General features: G+C 41.6%; 1 protein-coding gene across 1 annotated transcript in view; it reads left to right on the plus strand.

Moving 5' to 3' along the window:
* The first annotated feature begins 12,250 nt into the window (after window positions 1-12,250).
* ZNF516 (zinc finger protein 516) overlaps window positions 12,251-13,827 on the plus strand; it is an 81,976-nt gene continuing 80,399 nt past the window's right edge. Inside the window, exon 1 of the mRNA XM_042048743.1 lies at window positions 12,251-12,272. The gene's annotated coding sequence lies outside the window, so the exon portion shown is untranslated. The remainder of the gene's footprint in view (window positions 12,273-13,827) is intronic.

Raw genomic sequence — 13,827 nt, forward strand, 5'->3', positions numbered from 1 at the left:
TTTGTAGCTATTTTTAGACTCCTGACATGTTTCATTTATGGTATAATGATAAAAACAAATATTCAGCACAGAGGCTAGACAGACAATTTTCAAACCAACAGCATCCGCTTCAGCTACCCTGTGTGTATTTCATACGTGTTTCCTTTGTTTTTTTTTTTTTTTTTTGTTCTTTTTTGGCTGGGAGTGTACTGAAACTGTATGTCTCAGTACATGCTGGGGGGTGCAGAGAAAGTGAGAGCTCTGTCTGTTGGGCAGGTCCTGTTGTGAGTGTTTGCTGAAAACCGGATCGTATGTCAGTGAGTTTTAACGTACTGCACACACACACACACACAGACGCACGCACGCACGCATGCTTTGCTTCTCCGGCAGGTATAAGAAAGGAAGAACGGTGAGTTGGCTTGTCACTATTTTTACACTGCATAGAAATGCTTATGTTGGCTTTTTACAGGGATAAAGCTGACTGAATAGTAATTTTTCCTTGCCTTTTTTAAAAAGATGGTGAGCAGTGAAGTGGTGTTAGTTTTCAGTAAAGAAAGAAAGAGAGAAGCTGGTGGAAATTGAGGTGTTCTAGTCACAATTGTAGCCTAATTTTAAAATGATCACGTTTACTTATTTAAAAATAGATTTGGGAATGAAATTAGCCATGTTCTTTGTTTTTAAAAGGGTAACGTGTGCGCACTCACCATATGGTAGCATTTAACCCATATTGTATGAGCTGACAACAAGTCACATTTATTCTCTGATTTATTTCAGTGTTTCAGAATGTTCTTTTTCTGAAATCTAGTACAATAAAAGATGCATTTAAGATTGTGCAATGTAATTGTCTGTAGCTGTTTTGCTTCATTGTTACACTGATACCAGGTTCATGAGTAAGCAATATTTTTCCCTTCTGAAATAATTTCCTTAAGAAATAGTCATTCTCTGAATGTTGAAATGGTTTGCGGGAAGAGTTATGAACAATAGCCAGTGACACGGTGTGTTGTAAAGGATTGCGGGGTGAGGTGTTACAGTCTCTGCTGGCTGAAACTAGAGCTGCTCCTTTGATGGTTGAGTGTGTGCTTGCAAAGTCTTTCTCCCCCTCCCGCCCCCGTCCTCCAGTCTTTACACAGAGGTTGCTTAGTTGTCTATTTTAATGGATGCATTCTGGCTTCCTTTGCGGTAGACTATGAGGCACCTGTATTGGTGAGCTGGTACCAGCATTGGCAGCCACAAGTATGATAAAACCATGAATCAGGCAGCTTAAGGATTGACTTAAACTATGCAGTTAGGGAAATAAGATATCTTATTTTCCCTTTGGATTTCCCTGGGTGTTGTATTTTTAGGCTTTCTTTCCCCTGTGCCATCCTATCTATGCACATCTTTGGGGTTTCAGGAGATTGAGGCTCTACTGCAAAGTTCCAAAGTGTGCAGTAAATAGGAGTCAGCCCCATACGGTCCGTAGCGTGAGAACTTTGAAAAGTCAGTGGCACTCCTCACTGAGGTACCGGTTGCTCACCATCTGTCTCCTAAAGTAATTTCTTTTAACCTTGGGACTCTAAAATGTTTCAACAAGGTTATTCATGTGTTTGTCTGAAGTGTCTATAAGTGTACCGAAAAACTGCTAAGCTTCTAATTTCAACGTGGTGTTTGAATACTAATGTATACTAATTAGGAATGGCTGACGTTGTAATTTACAGAAGTTGAAAGGAACATTAAACACCACCCTTCCAACACTAAATACAGCTTTTCCTCCTGTGTGTAGCTGCTTACTTGAAACCAAGGGTCCGTCTTCCAGACTGTTGTGCTAGCACATTGATACATCCTTGGATAAACTACCAGGCTCATGTATTATCATCACATCAGTCCCTTTGCAACATCCTGTGTGTAACTGTACCTTTAGCTGATTAACACAATGCTTTCTTGGTACTGTTTTTGATGGCTCTGTGAATGCTTATTTTAAGACCTTTTTTAAAGAAGTGTTTTCATCACTAAAGAGAAAAGCTGTATGAAATCTGTAAATACTTTAATTAGATTTGCTCTGTCTCTTTTTTTTTTCTTTCCCTCCAGATAAATTTTACCTCAGTAATGAATGCTGTGATCTTCAATGCATAATTTATATTGACATTAATAATGATAGTTGAAGAATATTTTAAAGCCAGTTTGAGAAAACATGGCAATTTATGTTGATAACCTTGGTCCCAATAAATTTGAACAGATTTTAGAAGAGAGCTGTGACTATCAGTGGTGTGATGAAATAACCCACTTCTTTTCATTGTGGCAAGCATATTGGAGAGTTCATCTTATCATGAGCGGTACATACCAGGTGTCAAGTGACATGCCAGACACACAGCTTTGCTTCTGAATGACTCTTTCCAATTAGAAAGTAATGGCTTTAACGGGATCAACCAAGTAATCGGAGTCTGTCAGTTCTCCAGTGCCAGGAGGTGTATATTTGCAAATGTTACTTATTTATCTGCTTTTTAATGAGTTGCAAAATTGTTGGTAACCTTGAGTAAATTTGGGGGGTGGTGGAAATACTATGTGGAAATTGTGGGATTAATGGTTTAGCAGTTGGGATTAAAAATAGTCTCAGCAAATTACCCTGTTTATACTGAAGCCAGAATCTGTTAATGGGGTTACAAGCAGATTGGTTTATCGGTCATTTATTTTCTAGGTTGATTAGGGATTATAGGTTGCCATCACAAAAGTAAGCAGTGCAAAAGGCGAGGATTGCTAATATTTCACTTCGAAGTTTCATGGATTTATAAGGAGGGTGTCTGGAGCTCAAAAGTGGCTTCTAGATTGTGGGCAGCCTTTCCCCTCAGATTTTTACATTCTGAAGTAGATGTCTAAGGAGCCTAGGTATTGTAAAGGGGTGGTTTGGCTTGTTAAAAGTCTGAAAAATGGTACAAAACAATAATTGTGAAATTCATGCAGGCCGCTAAGAAAACTTAAAATGCCTGCTGCTGAGTTGCCTGCTGTTGTGTCTCCTGTTTCAGTGCAGAACCCAGGGCGTTTCTCGCTCACAACAATGTGTATGATGTGCAGTCTATGCAACAGACTGGAGGCTTTTGTGTGTCCTGTTCTAACCTGCACAAAAACTGTGTGTACCTCTGCATGACAAAATCCTTTAACTCCGACCTGTTTATTGCAGATCACACATTTGTCTCTGAGCTAGGGATAGAGTTGCAAACCAGGCCATCCCCTCTGAGTCCTCATAAAAGGATGACAGCCATGATGGAGCCCTTTAGATATTACTCTTATCTTCTGCTATCTAGCTTGGGAGATGCTGTGACTTTCACACTCTTTGCTACCTTGTCCTGACGTACAGCTTGAGATAACCGAGTGACATTTATTTGGCTTTTCAATACTTGCCAAGTGAAATGCAATGAAATAGCAGGTGAGCATTTCTGCAACTTTTTAGCTGGATGTGGAGCACTGCACAGGACTGGTGGAGAGAACCATAATTGTTTTTGTGTCCTTGGCTCTGACAGAAAATAAGGGGGAGACCAAGAAGTTTAAGAAGAGAAATGCTGACTTCTTTTGTTAAAGGAGTGGAAGATATGAACTTAAAAGGAATCCTCTGGGGACTGGCTGGTCTGGCAGGCTGGTGAAAGGGAAAGAAATGGGAACCTTGAGATATAAGAGATTCTTACCCTTCTAAAGACTAGGTCTTCTAATGTCCTTGCCGAAGGCTTGTCCGAGCTTCCTGCAGGTTCTGTCACTGGTATCCGAGGATCAAGACTTGTATCACCAGGCTGGAGAGGAAGACAGATGGTTACCTGCTTAATGTGGCTCTTTGAGTTTTGTGCTCCTGGGGGATGGGAGAGAGAGTGTAATGGACTTGATGAAGGACAAGTGGTCCAGGCCAGTGACCAGGGTCAAGAAGTTTGTCTGAATTTTGGTTCAAGTCTTTTCTCCTGCAGTTCAGCTTGCAGACCAGAGCAGGTTAGTCTGGAGTGTGTAGGGAGCTGTCCTGCTGGCTCAGTGGGATTGGGAATGCTGTCCTCTGAGGTGGTACTTCCTCTGAACAGGAAAAAAAAACCCATTGCTTGGTACAGTCTGTGTCATCTGTGATCCGCGTGGAAGAAGAGCACTCTCTCTTAAACTAAACTCTCTTCAATATGTAAGAAAAAGGCCAAGATGATCAGAGTTGAGAGTCTGACAGCTAAGAAGATGCTAGACGAGACAGATTTTTGTTTTCTTACAAACCTGGTTTATTCTGCTTTATTCATTGTATTTTACAGTTTGAAGAAGATAACAGTATTTGAAGGGCTTAAATATCAGTTTCTCATTCTAATATGCAAAATGAAGTTTTGAGCTTGAATCTTCCCTTCTTTTAAAAAGAAAATATCTGTGTCAGTGTAGCAGTATGTGAAGGTAGGAAAATAATTTAGCAGACGAATAATAAAAATGCTCTTCACACAGTCCTCCCTACTTTCCTCCCATGCTGTTAGGGTCTTATGGATTTTGACTAGCATAACTCAATTCTTGTGGAATCTTACGGCAGCTCTGTGAAGTCTATTGAAGACCAGATAACCAGAACTACTCCTCGTGTAATTCCACCCACAAGTAAGATAATTACACCTTGTGTTTGGGATAGCGGAGCTGTGCCAGTATGAGCTGGTTCACTCATAAAGATCTCTCAGCCGTTTCACGTCTGGCATCAGCATTGGTCTCTTCGCTCGGAAGTGATGAAGAGCTGGTGCAAGCAGCAGGCACAGCAAAAGCTGGAGGAGAGGAAAACGGGGTGTGATGAGCTGAACACAGCCTTAAAGGAAAAAAGACAGTAACAAGATCGTACAGAAATAAAGAGGAGAAAATGGATGTTTGGAGGAGCTGTGAGTGTCCAGGAAGACTGTTGAAGGTGGAGGACCACTTTCCCCTGTACCTAGGGGCACTGAGTTTCTGTAGGTGGGCGTCTTTGTTTCATCAGAAATCACCATGGCAGGAATCTGTAGTTACCTGCATTAAGGTAGCAGAAGAATCATTGTCTTTGGTGATCCATTTCTTCATGAGTGGTGAGGCTGAGGTTGTGGCCAGGGCTCCGTTGGTCATCTCGTCCCTGAACAGTGTTGCTGGATGTCACTGTCTGGGATGCGTTAATGGGGTCTGACTGAGATTTGTTTTATTTCCTGTGGCACTGGTCTGCTGGGTGGTCGCTGCCGTCCTGCAGCAGCACCAGAATGAGATGGGGTGTGTGCAGAGTTGTGTACGAGCAGGATATGGGAGATACCTGGTGTTTTGTCTGGTGCCTAGCATGTGCAGTCCTGCTTCATCAAGGCTCTGGGAGAAATTAAAGTGGTGGTGGTTGTGGAGAGGAGATGTTAAATAGAAAGAGAAGAGGAGGTTGGTCAAGCACGTGTTTGCATATGCATAGGGTAACTGAATTTTTCTTCTGTGTTGTTACTTGGAGGGACTTAAGACTTGGTTCTTCTGCACAAATCACCGTTTGTTGTAGACTTCTTTCCTGTCTCTTGTCCCCTAGGTGTACTTTGCTCTGCAATCCCTTTTTCCTGGCTGTTGCACACTTCTGAACTTGAAGGTGGCAGAGACTTGGGATGAGTGGGTGGATGTGGCATGCTGAGCATGAGAGTTTTTGGAGGAGGAATATGAAGTGGAGCAGGTTTGTGTTCAGAATGAAAACAGGAGCGATTCGGGTGTTGCAAGGGGCCTGTGAGAAGGATGAAGCTATGCTGAAAAACCAGGCTGTTGGCACAGAAGGGTTGGGAGGATGTCAGGCATGATGCTAACAGCCACCTAAGACTGATTAATTTTTAGCACTGGTAGCAAACTTCCTTAAGAAAGGAAACAAAGAAATTACTGTTAATGAATAGAATTTGTTAGGACTAGCTGGGTTTGTGAAAGATGCATGTCAGCAAAAACAGCCATGAAAAAAAGCACTTGGGAAGTCTGTTGTTCATCCCGTCTTTTTTGTGAATACTGTCATGAATCTGTCCTGAAAGCACATTTTCTAGACATGACTTTTACTGCTACAGCCTTAACTCTGACTACTTTTGCAAAGAATGTGCTGGGTATAATGTTTCTGCTCTCCTAAAAAGAAGTAGTAGCTTTATGTTTTTAGCATTATAAAGGAGATAAAATGAGGACTTGGAACAGTTCCCTTTTCCAGGCTTTTGTAGCTCTGATCAGTTCCTTTTGCTAACAATCATCCTCTACATCAAACCACAACATGATGGTCAGGTAAAGGTGCGTGGAAACACTGCAGGCATCTGTTTTTATCTGACACAAAGTCAGCGGTTTAGGCTTACAGAAGATGATGATTTATCAAGAGAGTATAATTATAAGCTGTTGTCATATGGTGGCACCCAGTAGCAGGGATGATCTGTTGCTGCTGTTCTGGGATGTGTACAAATACACAGTGAGAATAAGTCCCAGGACTTGATTGTATCTTGTCTGTGTACATGTGGTTGTGGGGATCCATTAAGGGGTCATTAAAGTTCTCCAAAGCATATCTGCTGTCAAATTAAGTGCTAATAAAAGACTGTTAATTATCACAGTCCTCTTCACAATAATATGTTATTAGAATTGAATTTACTGTGCATTTTACTGCAGTGGGGGGAAGCCAACTTTGGCGTTTGATCCTCACCTGGCATTTGAATGTGTGTGCATAATACGAGGCAAAATTTTGCCACAATCTTCCTGGTACTGAAGGCTGCCTGCATGGTGGTCCTATGGAAGTGCCCTCTGCTCTCCTCCAAACTCAGCTGGTTTCTGTGCAGGAACCAGTCCTGCCCCAGGCTTGCAGGAAAACAGCACCATGGGGCTCTGGTTCTGCATCACTCCATGGGTGCCTAGAAATGTGGTCAATGCCAGAGTCCCTGGGTCATTCCAGAAATTAGCCTGCCAGCTACCTGGAAAATACTAGGATGGTTCATTGTGTCCATTACAGAGGGGTAGTACTGAAAAGTCACTCAAGAGATGAGTGACCAAGGAGGAAAAGGTTCAGCATACCATATAGCATGGGTATAATCAGGTGAGTACAGCTTTCTTCCCTGGGGAAAAGTGTTGTGTATGGAATTCTCTTTCACTGCAAAGATACTTCTTTCCTTTTGCAAACAGCAGCAGCGACTTTCTGGTTTTGGCAATTTAGCCTATTAGTAAGAGCTGTGTGGCATAGTAAATATACACAGATATAAAGCTTACTTTTATACATTTTCTGAGCAGTGCAGCTGGAAGTGAAGTAATGCCACATGCTGTGGACATGTAAATGGCATTGTAGTTTCTTCTAGACAGTGGTCAGAAAATGATACAAATTCCATTACTTTAGGACATTGCATCAACTTGACCCCAGCGAGTAAACCTTGCTCAGTTACTGTGCATTTTGGTGGTGTTTCTCCAGTTACCTTGGTCATGTTAGTTTAAATTTACATCAGCATACATTAGGCTAGAGCTTGGCATTAGGTGTGCTGAATATGCACTGTGGCATAGAAAGTGGAGCAGGATGACAGGGAACTGGGCTGGCAGAAGGAGGTGTGCTCATGGCGTCTATTTTGTTCCTCTGTATACTTTATTTCAGCCCTGTACTCCCTGAGTCATGTTAATCCTGGTATCGATAGGTACCGCCTACGCCCAGGTTATTCCTTCCTTGAGGTCATGGCATAGGGTCATCTATCTCACTTTCTGACTGCTTTTCTCAGTAAGCCATACTGCTTTGTAGGTCAATGATGAATTCATGGCTTTCAGGGAGTCATGTCTGCTCATGTGCATGTGCACACACACATACACATACACACGCCCCACTACAAAATAGCGACTTCAAAGCCCTCACTGGGTAATCTTTACTGACATCAGTGAGTACTTGTTACTCATCTGAGGAGTCTTGCTGACTTGAGAGGCACTTTCTTGTGAGTAGGAGTTTGCCAGTGTTAGCAATGGTGGCCCAGCTTGGCCCCACAGGGTGATCGTATGACTCAAGTACCCTAAGCTTAGCATTGCCTGGGCACGGGCACATACACACACATGCACAAAGAAAAAAAAAAGAAAAAAGGGTGTTGGTGTTACCAGGCCAGGATTTGAAAAATAAGAAATTGTTGGTTTCATGTCTGTTGTTGGTGCTGTTTCAAGTCAAGCAAACAGAATACCTGCAGCCCTTGTAGGTGCAAGTGCCTCCTTGGCTGCACATAATGATGTGGAAGACTTTGTGTTTATGACAGTGCAACGTGATGTGCATCTGTCCCCTTGCTTCCTTCGTGACATTATGGGCTGGATTCTCCTCAACTCTTCTCCATCTCCACCTGCCAATCAGTTCTGGGGTGTAGGCCGGGCCAGTTTGGTTCTCCGTTTATACAGGACATAGACCTGCATGCTCTGAATCTATTTGTTTAAACAAGAGGTCAGTTGTTAACAGAAGATGGTATATGCCTTGCTGGGTAATGGGAAAATGAAGGCAATACTGTCATGGTGATGGTTTTAGAAACAGAGATTGTTTTCTGTAGTTCCTCGAGTATGACAGAAGACACCTAGCTAAGTATTGTTAAAAAAAGGTGTTTGCTAGACTAGTAGTAAGTGTTTGATGAGCTTAATGCCAAAGATGGCAATGCAATTTAATAGAGTGACTTCATAATCCTGTAGTCATTCAGTATTTCTGCTTCTTTTACCTTGGTAAAGAGCAGATTTAATTTTTTTTTCCCTTCTCCTATTTCCAGTTTTGTAGAAGTAGGTTATTTGTAGTCCTCTATAGTTTTGAGGTTATACATTAGCAAGCATCATATTTTTAACCCTTGCAAGTTAGTGTTGATTTTTTGTAGTATAAACATAGTATATGCCTATACATGTGGAAACAAAAGTCAGAGATTTATTTTAAAGCTTTAAAGGTGGATATGTGGTGTTGGCAAGAAGCAGAGTGTACCCTAAGGCATCCTTACATTGCCAGTTGGGATTTAAGCTTTTATACTAGTAAATTTTATTGTCTAGGTTAAAAGCCAAATTCATTCAACCAAATTAATCTCTGGATCTTTTCCAGTGTGGCAGAGTTTAACCAGGGACAAGTGTAGCTGTTTGGTTAAACATTAAAAGATGCTGTTGATTTGATAGTTTTTTAACTAATATTAGAGTGAGCTCAAAATGAAAAGAGGTTTTGAAGTTTTTGCATGGGGATGCCATGCTGCCAATAATAAAATGGATCTTTATTTGTTTATTTATTTATTTAATCAACATGCTTGCCATGAGTACAAAGCTGGTAATTTAACTCTCCTCCTACAGGGTCCAGCAGGCTGATCCCTGTAGGCAGATGCTGGTGGCCACTTGGAAGTCTATTGAACTGACTGCAAAGATTTGATCATGTGGGTCAGTCTGTACAATTTGGGGTTTAGTTTCAGAGACAGTGATTCACTGTTGCCTAATTTTGGAGCTCAAATAATTGCTTGCTATCCGTGCTTCTTTTGAAGTGTTCTTAACTAGGGTGTAAAAGCAGGTAGTTTATGTTAAATGGCAGGAGAAACAGTTTGCCTGCTGCATGAAACCACTGTATTTGTGTACTGGTGTAATGTGTGTAATCCATCCATAAGTTTATGCATTCAGTGTCCTCCTGGAAGTGTCAGAGATCCGCAGTGCCCCCGAGCACTAGATTTAGCATTTGATGTTCAGATGTAGTTTTCAGATCTATAAAGTGTCTGCATCCTTACAGCTCCCCACTGGCTGTGTTTTTCAAGGCGTCGAGGTGCTTGGTTCTCCTCCCAAGTCAGCTGTGATTTATGCTCAATCAGAGAGGACTGAGGCAGCCCACTGAAGTTACCCTAAGGGAAGCTTTCATCATCAGGATGATTAAAAAGCCTCGTTTGGCATATGATGCGGTACCAGTGTGCAGGATAGCCCTCCTGCAGGTCTAGGGCTCAGGCCCCAGCTGATGCTTCTGCCCAGGTACCTTAAGGATGGCAGAACCACAGGTGCAAAGTCAGGAACAGAAGGAGCAGGCAGGAATGGTTGTTCCTTGTTCCTGTGGATTTTTCTTGAAGCAGTAAGGGGAATGGGAAAGAAGGTTTAGGAAAGCTGAATTACCAACTTGCATAAATGAAAAACAGCTTAATAAATGCAGTGCTGACATAGCATAGGTGAGATCTTGTTGCCCGGTTGCTCCACATGCCCCGTTGTGGCAGCTGGGGCGGTTGAGCAGGGTAGCACGTATCCGCTCCCCTCTGCAAGTTTTCATGTTGCAACTCCTGTATGGATGTCTTCTGGCCGAAAACTTCTCTCAGGCATCACTTTAGGAAGCATGTTTTGACACTGCCATCTTGCATATGTGCTTAGAAGGAGTCACTGCAGGTGTCACTGCAAAGACAACTCTTCTCTCGTGTGTGGTTGAAAGGTTGCAAAGCAAAGAAGTCAGTGAGAATTACTTTATTTTCTTTGAAGAAACCAAACCCTAACTCTTCCTCGTTAAAACTGCAGAAATGTTACAAAAATGTGTATCATCATTGAATATATCTGGGAGGAGGTGATTAGTTTTAATATGAAACATTGGGTTTGGAATGCTCCAGATCCAGGGCATGGTATTGCAAGTATAACATGATTTGGGTAAACCAAAACGGTATTTTAACATTTTGTTTTGTGTTTTGTTTGTTTCTTGTTTTTTTGTTTGGGTTTTTAAAATTATTTTAAACACATCAGTATATGCACTTGGGCCCTTCATTGGGACCTGTTTGTGGAGAGGTGACCTTAACAAGACATCCTGGCCCGGGTGGGTTCCAGCCTACTCTACTCCTTCCTTCAGCGGAAAGGTTTGGTATGGAGTGGCTGATTCAGTATTGAGAGGTATGGTTTTTTGGGTCTCTTTTTGGATTTAATCCATGTGCTTTATTGCCCTTTTTTTTTTTTTTTTTTTTTTTTTGTGGTGGTGACACTGACATTTGTGAAAACCAGGTCTGCTGAGAAACATCATTAACACACTAGATGTCCTATGTCACTTTGCCAGGGTGAGGAGGAAGGGATTTGGTTGGGATGTAGCAATTGGCAAGTATACTAAAGTGTGGTAAGACCAACTGGATGCAGTCACCGGGGTGCAGTCAGATTTGATTGTCCTGTGCTTAGTTACTCTTCCTGTGGTTACTGACAGGTGAGGCATCCTGCAGTGTAGCAGGCATCTGCATGTTTGAGCTAGGTCATACAGTAGCTGATCTTACAGATTTAGTAATCTGGAGTGGTTTTGCAGCATAACAAAAAGAGTTTGCACCCTACTTCAGATTAATGAGATCTGTCTCTTAAAGCAGGGGTTTTAAGATGTAATTACTCTGTATTTATATAACAATCACTTACTGTGGTGGGAGGTAGCTTATATAAACTTTTCTTTAGGATTGTTTTTGTTACTGTGAATGAAAAGTCAGTTGAGTTTTCTTTTTTTTTAAATAAAATTTGAAGGTAAAATCAAGCTATTTTTTCCCCCTGTGCATAGGATGTAACCATCGCAGTGGTGCAAATTGCAGTGAAGGTGTTATTGCTTTATGTTGATTCAACAACATGGAAGTTCTGCCATGTGTTGTATGGGTCTCTTCTTCTTTCAAGCCCAGTGGGCCAGACTTCTTGAGTAGCCAAATCTCATAAGAAAGAGCTCCTGTCTCTTGTGGCATGGTGTCTCTCGTAGTGGCCATGCAATGGAGGGCAGAGCCCTGGTGGAGGGGTAGGGGTGGAAAAGGTGGAGACCTGAGGGCAGGACTATAGCCTGGAGGTGTTGGCTCACCTCCATGGAATCATTGAGACATTTTTGTTTGAGTTGGGGAGTGCTTTGAAGTCCTCCGGTGGAAAGCCTGCCTCCTCCCCCCGTCTTAGCTTTCAGGTGGGTAGATTTTTCTACCTACACTTTACCAGAAGTGTAGGTTTAGCTGCCTGTACTTTACAAGAACAAAATGTTTCCTGTGGCAAGCAGAAATTGCATGCAGGAAGCCATGTTTGATTTCTCAATTCTAAGTCTCTCTGTTCTTACAAAAGAATAGGTTTGATGAACTTCTCTTTGTTCCACTTGTTAAGTTTTAAAGGAAAGGATTCAAATTGTGCTATTCAAGACCATGTAAAGTATTTAAGTCGTTGTCTTGTCGAACAGAGAAGACCTGGGGGAGTTGGGAGGTGGAAAGGAAGAGAAAACAATACCTGTTCAATTAAAAATGCTGGTGCAGATTCAGGAACCTGTAGCATTTTTTATGCCAAAACTCAAACAGCAGTTTCAGTTCAACTGTTGACTGACACAATCATTGCCCCTGTTTCTGCATCTGAGTAACTGTGAGGAAATACCTGAGTATCTCCTAGTTGCTGATGGTATCTTGGTGACTTCATGCAGTGAGGTATGTTTTTTCCCACTGGTGCCTGAACACATGCTGCTGCCTGGGCTTTCTTCTATCCACAGTGGACAGGAGTGAGCACCAGGCTTCACCTCTGTGCTGCTGCCTATCCTTGATTAAAACTGTTGTTGCCTCTCTTGATGCATGGAAGCACATTGTTGGATGTTGAACGCTGGCATCTTACTTCTCTGTTAGGAGTGAAGGCTGCCCTCTTGAGCTTGGGCTTATGAAAATTGCTACCTTAGTGGTTTTTATGAGGTTTCCTTCTTCTGCTTCTGTTTGTTTTTCAGTAATTGAAACTTGCCAGTGTTTGAAATTTGCACGTGAAATTTTAATTGCTAAATAAAACTTAAGTTATTGATACAAATTATGAGGAAACCAGTTAACAGCTTTGTGTTTCTTACTGTTCTGGTTATGCCTACTAGGAAACTTTAAGGAAATATATGAAGCTGTCAAGGTTGCAAAAGCAAGAGTCTTGTTCTTGAAGAGAAGAGACTTGGATAGCTCATAAAATCGCAGCCTTTGGGTGCTGCACAGAAGTAAATTGAAGTCATTATGACATTATGGCAGAGAGCATCTGATCTGCCAAACTGTCAGTGTTTGATGGACGTGGTATCTACTGACACGATGTTGCATGAGTGCCAGCCAGTTTCTCTTTCTGTCAGCACAGTGTTGATACTGCCAAGTGCCTGTTACTCCCTCGAACTACTGCACGTGTAGAAAAAGCTGCTGATCAATACTATAAAAGGGCAGTTTATGTTTGGTGATTATCAAATGCATATTGATCTGTTTTTCGGTTATGGGTGTGTAATGTTAGGAAATCAGTGATTGAGACGATTGAAGTATTGGTAACAGATAATTTCTCTAAATTACAACATAAACATTTGCAACACTTAATAACTTGCCAGATATAAATAGTTTCCTGACAGCTTTCCAGCATCAGTTTCATTTGGGAGCTGAGTCACTAACACCCTAAAGTTTAGGAGGAAAAAAAATCAATGGAAGTATCAGGAAGTGACTTTTTTTTTTTTATAGTATGTTGGTGTGCTTTTTTTTGTTTGTTTGTTTAACATAGCGCAAAATGAGCATCCCAAAGAAGTGATTTTACCACCCTGCTATGACTAAATGCTTCCAAAATGAGTCTGGAAGCAGGTTCTGAAAGTGGAGATGCAGCAGAAACAAAGATGAAAGTTGAAAGAGCAAATACTGATGTTATGCAAGATAGAAGATGAGAAATGATTCAATAATGGTTACAAGCATTCATACAAGGGAAGGAAAACCCCCCCAGATTCCCACTTAACAATATTGATTCCACACTTGGAAAATGAACTGCAGTCTATTGTATCCAAGTTGTAGAGAATGCTCTCCGCTCATCCAGGGAGAGGTACGACAGGAAGGTTTTTGCTATGTGCTTAGACAACAAAGTAATACAGGAAGGATTAAAGGACTTCTCCGGTGAAGTCATCCTCTATTTAATGCTTATTGAGAAAGCACTACCATCTTGTAGTCTTGGCTGAATATATTTTGGAGGGTTAAGGATATTTCTGCCACTGTATGT

Source organism: Corvus kubaryi, unplaced genomic scaffold (genome assembly GCF_017639235.1).
Source record: "Corvus kubaryi isolate FWS band 111438036 unplaced genomic scaffold, C.kubaryi_AGA036_p1.0 68, whole genome shotgun sequence".
Lineage (NCBI taxonomy): Eukaryota > Metazoa > Chordata > Aves > Passeriformes > Corvidae > Corvus > Corvus kubaryi.